Source organism: Panthera onca, chromosome C1 (genome assembly GCF_046562875.1).
Source record: "Panthera onca isolate mPanOnc1 chromosome C1, mPanOnc1 haplotype 2, whole genome shotgun sequence".
NCBI lineage: Eukaryota > Metazoa > Chordata > Mammalia > Carnivora > Felidae > Panthera > Panthera onca.
Window position 1 is genome coordinate 74,421,764 of NC_138346.1, and position 12,335 is coordinate 74,434,098.

At 39.4% G+C, this 12,335-nt stretch overlaps 1 long non-coding RNA gene across 1 annotated transcript; it reads right to left on the bottom strand.

The window, feature by feature from the left end:
- Nucleotides 1-4,077: 4,077 nt before the first annotated feature.
- LOC132672000 (uncharacterized) lies at nucleotides 4,078-11,340 on the bottom strand. Its single transcript, XR_009607345.2, has 3 exons — nucleotides 11,269-11,340; nucleotides 6,371-6,444; nucleotides 4,078-4,590 (listed from the first exon to the last, which is right to left on the bottom strand). It is a non-coding gene; the product is annotated as an uncharacterized LOC132672000 (long non-coding RNA).
- Between the last annotated feature and the right edge of the window lie 995 nt (nucleotides 11,341-12,335).

Below are 12,335 nucleotides of genomic sequence, written 5' to 3' on the forward strand. Positions count from 1 at the left end.
ATCTTTAACCCTAATTTTGCAAGGCTTTTTGGAAACTTTCCAAATCTTAGAGCTTTAAGATGTTCATGCCAATAGAGTAAATTCTTGGTTGTATGGAAGGAGATTCTTTCAAGCATTCAGAATAGTTCTGAATTGGGACAAAAATAAACAAGCCACGTCTTATGTCTAGCAGTAACAACAACGACAACAACAACAACAACAACAACAACAACAAAAGAATCTTTGAGCATGATGCGATAAGCTGTGGGGAAGAGTTAAGATTTGGAGATTTACCCTGGTTGGTTGTTTTCCAACAAAAGGAATATTCTTATTATAAACACTAGGTTTTAAAAAGACAAAAATGGGAGGTCTGTGTTAGGCAAAAAAAAAAAAAAAAAGAGGCAGTAGTGATACAGAAGTAAAATAACTCAGGGAATTGAAGAAGGTAGCCCCAAAGAGGAGAAGTTTGGGAGGGATTTTAAAGTCATTTCACACAGCGCAGTGGGAGGTTTTCTATCATTTCTTATGTTGATGCATCTTTGAAGTACCCGAGGACCCATGGGGTGGGTCACGCATACTTGTCAATGACAGAGTGTCCAGAAATAGAATCAGATCAATAAAAGAGCTTAGTGACACTTAGTGAGCCATGAGACCACTATTTTTTTTTTTTTTTAGAGAAACAACGTGTAAGATAAATATGTTTGGAGTTCATGAGTGTCCTATTAAAATGAAGAGTAGGAAAGAGTAATTGTGAGTCAGTACCTTCATAAAGAACAGAGCTAACTTATGTTTGCCTTTTTGCAGTGGTCTCCACATTTTTCATTCGTGGATCTTATTGAAAATCTGAGAAATGATTATATATATCTTTCCTAGAGAAATAGTTTACATTTACGTATAAGCATAGTGTTTTGTGGATTGATGATCTCTGATGGTTTTGCTCTTACAGGGAAATGGAAACAGTGTAACCAGAAATGATGGCTTCAATTAATTATTGATTGATTAAACTAATGATAAGTAATAGCTACTATTAACGAAGTCCTTACTATGTTAGAAACAATATGCTAAGTCCCTTATATACTTTATCGTATTTAATCCTCACTGGTTGGCCCCATTTTATCGACGCGAAAACTGAGGCTTGGGAAGTTACACAGCTTGCTTAAAATTCTTTTTTTTTTATTTAAAAAGAATCTTTTTAATGTTTATTATTTTTGAGAGAGAGACAGAGAGCAAGCAGGGGAGGGGCAGAGAGAGAGGAAGACACAGAATCGGAAGCAGGCTCCAGGCTCTGAGTTGCCAGCACAGAGCCTGACGCGGGGCTCAAACTCACAAACCGCGAGATCATGACCTGAGCTGATCATGACCTGAGCTGAAGGCGGCCGCTCAACCGACTGAGCCACCCAGGTGCTCCAGCTTGCTTAAAATTCTACAGCCAGCAAGGAGTAGATCCTGGAATCAAACTGAGCTCTGTTTGATGACAGAGCATATACTCTTAAGCACTCTCTCAGGCCGCCTCTAGTTTTTTTATGTAATTTTTCTTCGGGCACTTAAAATGCTATCTTACAACCTAAGCTCTGAAGGATGAGCGAATATTCTGAATTTATACGCTACCTTGTTGTGTGTGTGCGTGCAACATTTGTTTTCCTGGAGATAACAGTTTTACTCGGATTCCCTTAGAATGGCTCACTAAACCAGTGAAGGGCTGGTCATCTGTCTATGTCAGAGGTTAGCTGTGGACTCAGTTAGGCCGCCACAGAGCCACATATTTGGGCCATGCGGGCCATCTCCCTTCTACTCTCTCACTTCACAGAATCGCTGCTATGGATTTGGTTTTGGAATTCGGTCCTAATCTTGAATTGAAGCATGCTACTGGAAATGGCTGTACAAAATCTACTACTGCATTTTACTTGAGAGATATTTTTGAGTGTATTTTTAAAAATATCTTTTGCAGCCTTTTAAAGAAAACCTCGAGCAATAAATTACTTTTGGAAGAAAGACAATATCTTCCTTCTGTATACTAAAGAATGTAATGATGTATCCCTTTATCCAAAAGCCAAAATGTCAGACTCAAATCTGCACTCCAACTTTCGTACCTGTGCAGGGGTCTTTGGCCCAGAGATTTGCATTTGACGTTTTCCTTAGTCATGGCCATCTACTCCGATTTGTATGTTTCCATGTTTTGAATATATACTTTTCATATGTTATTGTAGGGCCTCTCAAATTCTTCATGGAACACAAAGAAATATAAATTAAAAATCTAGCATCCGTTGCCTCTTCCTTTTCTACCACTTTGTCTAAAAAGAGGCGGAGCTTTGAAATCTTGCAGAAATTTGTTAAAACCGTAACCTTCACAGATACAACAAAATGGTCCTCACAGTGATGTAACAAACTAAAATAATATAAACACCTTCAATGGCAAACATGTTTCTTTTTATACTTTTAAAATTTTTTTATTCAAAAAAATTGTTTTAATGTTTATTTATTTTTGAGAGAGAGAGAGAGCATTGTCAGGGGAAGGGCAGAGAGAGGAAGTCACAGAATCCGAAGCAGGCTCCAGGCTCTGAGCTGTCAGCACAGACGCGGGGCTTGAACCCACAAACCACGAGATCATGACCTGAGCTGAAGACAGATGCTTAACCAACTGAGCCACCCAGGCATCCGGGCAAATATGTTTTCTTACTGATTAACGTAGTAGAGGATTATATCTTGTTTCTCTCCTCCCCAACAAATGCTTATCTCGGGCAAAAATGACTTTCATGCACGATTGGATTTTCCAAGAATTAGCTCTATTGTGTCTATTTTGTGTTGTGAATCTAGTGAAAGACATATGCTTTAAATCCCAGATTCAGGGGCGCCTGGGTGGCTCAGTTGGTTGAGCATCCGACTTCGGCTCAGGTCATGATCTCGCGGTCCATGGGTTTGAGCCCCGCGTCGGCTCTGTGCTGACAGCTCAGAGCCTGGAGCCTGTTTCAGATTCTGTGTCTCCCACTTTCTCTAACCCTCCCCTGTTCATGCTCTCTCTCTCTGTCTCAAAAATAAATAAATGTTAAAAAAAATTTAAAAAAAAATCCCAGATTCAAAGGGGCAAAGTTCTCTTTCGGTTGTGTGCACTTGAGTATGTAAATGTGAAGTCTATCTCAGTCAAAAGATCAACACGCCGGCACAGGAATTGACCAATATAGTGGTATCTACGCATAACGTCAACATTTTTCTCAGGGAAAAATTTTGGATTTTCTTAAGTAGTTACAGTAAGTAATTGATTAAGAGTCTCTACCTTGGTGCCATAAAGTATGGCTCTTGAAAACATTTTAAGTCAGGAAGAGCCAATGGAGCTTTGCTGGGAGACTAGAACAAATCAGGAAAAAACTCAAGACACTCTTATTTGATGTCTGGTTTAAAAACACATATCCGGAAAGTCGTATTCACTGCCTTGGTTTTAATCACCTCCTGCTGGGGTGCCTGGGTAGCCTCAGTTGGTCTAGCGTCCAACTCTGGTTCAGGTCATGATGTCAAGGTTCTTGGGTTTGAGCCCCACCTTGGGCTCCGTGCTGACAGCTCAGAGCCTGGAACCTGCTTCAGATTCTGTGTTTCCCTCTGTCTCTCTGCCGCTTCCCAGCTTGTGCTTAGTCTCTCTGTCTCACTCTCAAAAATAAACATTAAAAAAAATTTAATTACCTACTGCATATCAAGAGAACTCTCAGATTTGTACTTCTAGCTAAGATCAGTCTTTTTGAACCCTAGACCTATTTTTCTAATTCCTCCCTCCTCAGCTCTTGGGTGTCTCACGGTCATTTCAAACTTAAACTCCTAAGTGGAATTCATACCCACCCAACCTGATTCTTCTCAGTGTTCCATTTTTTAGTGAATGGCATCTTTGTTCAGTGCAGAGATCAGAACCCTGGGGCATACTGAGAACATTCCTCTCCTTTCCTGCCTACTCCTTCCTCAACAAAATTCCCTTCTTTCCATCTCCCTGCCCAAATGGGTTCTTGCCAAAAATATTTTATCACCCAGATGACTGAAAATCCTCCCAGTTAGTGACTGAGATTTCACTCTTGCCTAGGCACAACCCATTCTCCATACTAGCATTGATAAGTGACATTTTAATATTTCAATCTGGGTACTTCATTCTCTTTCTTGAAGTTTTTCAGTGACTTCCCATTACCTTAAAAATTAGGACCCAAATTCTTAATGTGGCCTAAAAGACACCCACCTGATCTAAATATTTCTTCTGACTCATCTCCAGTACTTTCCCATCTTGTTGCATTGGCCTTATTCAGGTTCCCCTAAAACCAAGCGCCTTCTTGCCTGTGTGCTTCACACACACACACACACACACACACTCACCCCACCTAATTTCTGTTCTATTTCCAAGTCCTGCTCGACATACTTTCTACCACAAACTTTCCTTACTACCTCTGACAGATCAAATTTATCTTCTTGTGTATTATAGGACCATGGAATAACATTTTCCATGTTGTAGGTGTTCAATAACTATTTCTAAACAATTATGTTGATTACTTAGGTTTTTGTTAACAAAAGGAGTTTCTGGAATCTAGGTGTGTTTGACTCAGGTGTCGAGAAACTATTTCCATCACATCATGGTCACTGCATCTATGAATGAATGAAGAAAAGACAGCTATCAGCAATTGTGCTTTGATATATACACTAAAGGTGTATTAATGGCTTAGAAAACTTAAAACTTAAGTAAAACTTTGGGGCTTTGTGGAAGTAGTCTTAACCAAATCAAGATAGAAACTAGCAGGTTTTCAAACTTATTATTTTTTTTCTTTTAGATAGAGCGCATGAGTGGGGGAAGGGGGTAGTGGGGAGAGAGAGAGAGAGAGAGAGAGAGAGAGAATTTTAAGCAGGCTCCGTGCTCAGCCCCACATGGGGCTCCATGTGGGGCTCCACACAGAGCTTCATGCAGGGCTTGATCCCATGACCCTGGGATCCTGACCTGAGCTGAAATCAAGAGTCAGATGCTCAACTAACTGAGCCACCCAGGAGCTCCCCAAAGTAGCAAGTTTTCTATCTGCTTCCATGCCATGTGTTATCAGAAACTTTGACCTCTGAGGTTTATGAAAGAGTCTAAAAACATTCTTGTTCTCCATTTTGTATCTCCTAAGGACACCAGAGCTTGCTAGATGTCTCTGTGCTATATAGCATGACATGTTTCAGGACCTCGAAGAAGCAGATGACAACAGGTTGTCCACTTCCCTGCCCCTACCTTATTTTCTGGGCTTGGTTTCTAAAGAGACAGCTGCAACAGAGTAATGGAACTGGCCACCCTTTTCAGGGAAACTCATCTTTGGTGCTTTTGATTTCAGGCTTGACTGCAGTCATTCATGAAGAGAGAAATCTGGTGCTGCAGAGAACTGGGACCCTTGCTACTGTGTGTGTGTGTGTGTGTGTGTGTGTGCGTGTGTGCATGCAGAGAGTAAAGAGTTTCATTTTAAAGAGTTGGATATTCCTGGAGTCAATGATGCGGTGAAGAGGAGGATTCTTAGAAAAGAATGAACATTTAGAAGGTGGGCTTAAAAATGCAAGAGGAAACATCCGTTGCTCTCTGGGGTCAGCCTCCACCTCGTTAAAGATGGCTTCTGCCAAATAGGCTGCGGGGAAAGGAGCCTGAAGGTGGGGGAGGAGGGAGAATTGCCTCTCTAGGGACTACAAGATAAAACATTTGCAAGTGATATTTTGTGAATTATGTCGCCTAGTTGTATGCTTTTGTTTTTAATCTGGTTTTGTTTCCCTTTTTATTACATCTGAGCTTCAAGTGGAGTTTATTTAAATGCTCCTGTATCAACTCTAGTACTAGAAATGTAAGGAACGGTTGTGCTCCGCATTTGGGCCGGAGTGTCACAGGGTGAGAACTTTCTTCTACTCGCATCCCTCATGTCCTCACTCTCTGGGACCATGTGGTGGTAGCAGAATTGATTATTAGGTATCCATCCATCCAGTTCTTTCCCCACCTGACAATATTCTCTCCATTGAAATCACAGAAGGTATTAGACTTAATTTACTGAGCAAGATTCTGGTCTCCTTAAAATATCTTTAGAATCTTCTTTACAGTAACATTTAAAGTTTATCCATAACCCTCAGATTTCTCCCTAATCAGGTTGCTGTTCTTTGAAAGCCATTTAAGAAAAAGTTTTCTCTCCTCCCCACCCCCAAAAAATAAAGCTTAAAGGAAAAATATACAAATACCCAGCCACAGTGGTAGTCTGATAGAATTTTGTTCATTCCAAAATACAATGTATCAACCAAATCATGTATGATTTTATAACATTTATTGAGTGGGAGGAATGGGCCAGAGATGGGATCCTTTTGTACAGGAAGGACAGAAATAAGAGAGGCTGGAAATATCAAAGGCAAGCTGGATTTACTTTACCTTTTTTCTTGGACTGAGGCATATTTACTTTCAAGTAGAGATAGGCAACAGATCCCGCTCTGAGTCCTTTTGCCCTGTGGGGAAAATGATAAGCTATGAGCCAACTTGGTTTCGAGTGATGGGCCAAGTACTGGGTGGCTTTTTCCCCAACCACAGCAGGGTGTCTTCAGAAGAATCTCACGCCCAGAAAACGCATACGTAGAGGTATCAGTGTATTTTACATTTCTACACAATAGATAAGGAGGAGAGAAGCACCAAGAAAATAACGTACCCCACTGTCCAAAATGTCATGGTTTGCTGCGCAATTGAAAGTCCTGATGTAAGAGTCATCGCAAAGGAAGTAGGTGGATCGATAATGGCTTATGAACTTCTAAGAGCAGAGATACATTTAGGGGCCCTTATCACAAGACAAGTACCCTACCTGGCAGTAGAATAGTGAAAGCTATTGGGTCACATAGAAAATCTGACAGGAAATAATGGAGTTTGGATTTATTGAGACGACCCACCATCCTTCCCTTCAGTCTCATTCTTGCACCTCTGGAGCTTTGGACAGTCGTGTCCACCATCCTTGCTCTTTTCGGTATTTTTCCTACTAGGTTCTATAAGAAGCCCTGATTTCTGAGTTTATGGACAAGTGGTTTAGGCTGAGGGAATGGAAAGTGATTCTTTTTGATATGTGTACATATATGTGTAGGGCTTTTGTTATTTGCTGTCTTTTTAATTTTTTTACATTTTATGTTTTCTGTTTTGCTTGGAAAAACATGGAGAACCAAGCCCCCGCCAGACAAAGAAACAGGCAAATAAGAACAAACACAAATATGTGGTCCCTTTTACTTAGAAACAGGTCACTCATGCCAATCAGTATTTGTACATAAACTTCATTTATCATCCTAACAGAAAAGGTAAACAAAGATTCAGTGTTTTTCAAAGAATTTTAGCAAAAATAGAACCAAACAAGGTAACTTGTGATTTTTAAATTACATTTAGGTATTCTACTCTTTCCTTTCTCACCTAAGTGATTGAAAATATGTTCCTTGTGTTTGTCCAACGTTTTTGAAATTCAGAAAGACTCCACGTGATCTTGTCATTACCAACAGTTCTCTGCCTGGGAACATACTATCCCTATTTTGTGACACTAACATTACTACCACTTTATATTTGTATAATAGTCTTAGCGGTACTTTTCCCATTTTATAGCTGAAGCGAATAGAAGGTGGTAAAGCTGTGGTTATGTAGGGCTTATAGGCAAAGTCCCAGTTTCTGATTGTAACTTTGGAAAGATTGATTTGCCTCAATCCTGGAAAAGTGAGACTAGAACCCCGGGTTTCAGGATCTCAGCTTGTTGTTCCTTTTGGGGCACCAACACGAAAACAATTATCCAGTTGGGGGGAATTTCCTACCTTATGAGTCCCTACCTCTCTATAAAACCCTGCTGCTCAGGTCCCAAGCCCCCCCTTGAAGCCTCAGGGAGGACGGAGAAAGCTAGAGCTGAATGTTCAGATGTAGCAGTTGGAGAGGCTCTAGCAGAATCATCCATTGTCCAGCCTCAGGGTGTTAATGGTGCAAAATGCACTGTCTGTGCTTCAGGGAGGAGTAGGGGCAGGGCATCTCTGAGGCCAGGTCTGTGGCAGGATGTGGCATGTGTCCCTGGTCACATAACTTCCGAGCCTGGTTCGTGGACTTTTCTAGAGAAGCCCATGAGCTACTTAACCATTCTTTCATAAGTTTAATTCCTGCTTAAACTTATTCAGGTAGATTTCTTTGTTCGCAACTAAAAACTTTGACGGATGTATAGCTCAAGTTTCTTTTCCTGGGATGACTTAGCCCACAAGCCAGACCGTCTTTAAGGAACACTCTTTGGTCACTTTTAAGGTTTACCCACTCTCAGCTTTGGCATTCGCTCTCATTGTCTGTACTTTACCCAAGCCACTGTCTCTGTTTTGGCCATGTGAATGCAAAGGGAGTATATCTTTATTTACATAAAATGCTGCTGTTGCTCAGATAACTCATTTATTCAACAAATAAAGTGTTAGTGTGAGGGGAGCAGAGGGGAAGATGGACAGACATTTGGGACAATACAGTTAAGGGTCTTAAATGTCATTTACTTATTCCTTAAACAAGTATTTACTGAGTGCTTATTATGCGTCAAGCTGATTTCAGACGCCAATGTTAGAACTGCTGGTGTTGGAAATGAGAATATGTCTTGGATAGCTTTCAGCGCTATGATCACCTCTGTGCTATTAAGGGATCCCTCTGGCTGAAGGGTCACAGGGATAGATTGGGGAAGAGTAAACCCCAAGGAAGTGAGATCAGTTAGGGGACTTTTTTGACATTTCAAATAAAAGAAGATGGTAGATCTGAAGTAGGGTGATGGCAGGGAAGTGGAAAGAAGCAAAAAAAAAAAAAAAATTGAGAGATTTTGTATGCGTTAGAATCCATAGAAACTATTGGTTAATTAGATGTAAAGGATGAGAAAGAAGGGAGAGATAAGGGAAAAAAAAAAAAACAAAACAAGGTATCTGGCTTGAGTGGTGACAATTAGTGAGATAAGTAAGATAGGGGGAGTGGTAGGTTTGGGAAGCAGGTTCCGTTTTACCCGTGTCAGTTTTGACCACCTTTGGAGATGGCAGTAGGATGTATAAATCTGGAGTTCATGAGCAAGATCAAGGCTAGAAACAGAGACTTGGGAGTCTTGAGCATGTAACACAGAAATAAACAATGAAAAGGAAAGGATTAGGTCACCAAGGGAGAGTGTAGAGAAATGAGCCAGTCCAGCAGGTCGTCAGGTATGGTTCAAGGCCCCCCCAGGGGGTGCTCAAGACCATTTTGGGTGTTCACAGGGTGAACACTATGTCTATAGGTAATGCTAACATGTAACTTGTCTTTTCCAGTATCATTCTGGCACAAAGGTACAATGGAATTTTCCGGAAGCTACAAGATGTGTAATGATGTCATCGCTTTGAAGGCTAATGGACTGTGTGTGCTTGTGTATGCCTGTGTTTTAATGTTTTAAGAATTTCTCAATTTAAATCTTTTTTTTTTTTGCAGTTTATTTATTTTGAGAGAGAGAGAGAGAAAGCATGAATGGGGGAAGGGCAGAGAGAGAGAGAGAGGAGAGAATGAGAATCTCAAGTAGGCTGCACACCAGTGCAGAGCCCCATGTGGAGCTCAAACCAAAGAACTGTGAGATCATGACCTGAGCCACCCAGGCACCCCTCAATTAAATTTCTAATATGATAAACGTCGATAGTTATAACCCACTTAAACATAAGCTCTTTGGGGTCCTCAAAATTTTTGAAGTGTAAAGGGATCATGATATCAAAACGTCTGAGAACCAGCAGGCTAGAAAATTCAGCCTTGATTCTATATGCAAGGGTGATCATTGAAGATTTGAGGGCAAGGGAAAACATAATCAGAGTTATGTTAACGGAAAGTTATTCTGATGGCAGTCTTGACGATACATTATGATGGGGATAACATTAAGTTGTGGAGGCGATTTAGTTTGTAATTATAACAACTCAAGTATGAAGTATGAAGTTACTAGGGGCTTGAGCTGTGGAAATAACAGTGTGAATGACAGTGGACAACATGAAAGGAAAATAAATGTGATTTTATTATTGACTGACTGTGGGCCACTATTGAAGGAGTGAAAGGAGTAAAAGATAACTGTGCTGGATCTATGTGTTTGGAAGAAAGGGCTTGTTTCTCCTACAATTTTAAGGAAAAATGATCCTTGACACCGGATGAAGATTCATGAGGTGAGCACTGTCTAAATAAAAATATGATGAAAGCCGCATACATAATGCTAGGTTTCCTACTAGCTGCTATAAAAGGCAAAAGGGTCAACTTAATTTTAATAATATATTTTATGTAATCCCATATATTCAAAATATTATCATTTTAACACATAATTAATTTTAAAAATTACTAAGATTTTTCGGGGGGGTATTAAGTCTTTAAGTTTAGTGAATATCTTACACTCACAGTACCTATGAGATCAGACTAGTCATATTTCAAGTACTCAAGAGCCACAAGTAGCTGGTTGGCTACCACCTTCAACACAGCAGCTTTAGACTACTCTTTTGCTTGATTCAAGGTCATCAGAATGACCATGTTGATTTGGCTAGGGTTGAAATAACTGTGTTTTTTTTTTTTTTTTTAGTTACTCAGGAATGGATGGATTTGTATGAATCCCATAACTCTCTCAACCTCCTTGTGACCTCACTGTGGAGGAGTATAATTACAGGTCCTTTCTAAGGTAATGAGCCAAGTAGTAGTGGCTTACTTACTTGGAACTGAAACTCTGACCTGCATTTTACAGAGTCCGTATTGAATGCAGCTAATTAGCCCAGCACACTGACATTGGTCAGTGGAAGGGAAAGCAGACAAAGTTTGAATTATGTGGAAAGACCATATTAATAGTATTAAAAGGACATGGAAAATCAGAGAAGGGGTGCAGCCATTCTGGGAGGTGGTAAAAACAGATAATGTAAGTACTTTAAAAATTTTAGCAGTGGAAGTTGAGTTAAGAAACTATGTTACGCCCCAGTATCATCCACAGTCATGCCATTATTTTTCTTCTTTATGAGTCCTGAGCTGTCCCCATGAGGTAGATGCATTGAAGGTACAATACTATAGAACCTAAATAAAGGTCCTAAAACACATGACTGTTTCCATGGAATGAAATTAATGATCAAAAGGAGAAGGAGGAGAACAGAAGTGAAGTCAAGGGTCCCTAATATAAAGATTTCTGGGATTACCAGATGAGATGAGTGGAAATGAATGTATCATATGCTCCTTTAGGGAGAATATAAGTTTAGGGAAGGAAAAATGCAGTAAAATGAGAACAGATTAGACCTTGATAGTATATAGCAAATTATCGTAGTATGCCTCCTCACCATATGCTCATTCCATGATAAGTTCATGTTCCAAGATGAAATGAAAAATTAAGATGCATGGCATTAGAGATTGTAGAAAGGATAACAAAAAAAGAAACATGTATGATAAAAAAAAATCCCAAACAACCAGGCGCAACAGTCATTTTCAAAGTTCAGTTATTATACACATTTATTTGCCTTATTAATTTGGAATGTTATTCTGCAAATGTATCAAGTCTTTACAATTTAAAGTCCCTATGCTTATTTCCCTTGCTTATATAAGAATTATTCGCCCAAAGTCTATTTTGCTGGTGGGTTATGAACTCCTTGATTATTGCTGTTGTTTTCTTTTGATTATGAGAATCCAGGAGTCATGATGTAATGTTGCTATGGTAATGAATATGTACAAATAGATGATTAAGGGGAGGGGGGGAGATTAAGTCCTGAGAAACACATTTGCATGTAAATTCTTTCCAGTGGATAAAAAAAAAGCCCTCACATGTGAATTTTTTCTGTTATGTACAAAAAATATAAAAGATGTGTTGTATCACATATTCAACAATGTGTTGTACTGCTTATGTTAAATGACAGGAGTCACTCAATATGTCCTGAAAAGCATTTTCTTAATAGTTCATACAAAAAGGTATTGGATTAAGAGTGGACTAATTTCCATAGGTGTGTGAATGTGTGTGTGTGTGTGTGTGTGTGCATGTGTCACAGAACTTTGTGCCAAGAATTCAAAAGATCCTGATTCCTTTATTGGCTGGCTATCTGTTGGCTGGCAAGGCATTAACAATTGTTTATTTCTTTAATACAGTGCTTAAGGCAAAGATGATGATCTTTGCCATTTGATGAGGATTCATTGACCAGCACTGTCAATAGAGATATAATGCAAGTTATACTTAATTAAAAATTTTAGGAGCCATATTAAAAAGTGAAAAGAAATATGTGAAATTAATTTTAGTAATATATTTAACCCAATACCTCCAAAATATGATCATTTCAACATGAGCAATATAAAAATTATTAATGATATATTTTACATTCTATTTGGTACTAAGTCTTTGAAATCCAGCATGTATTTTATA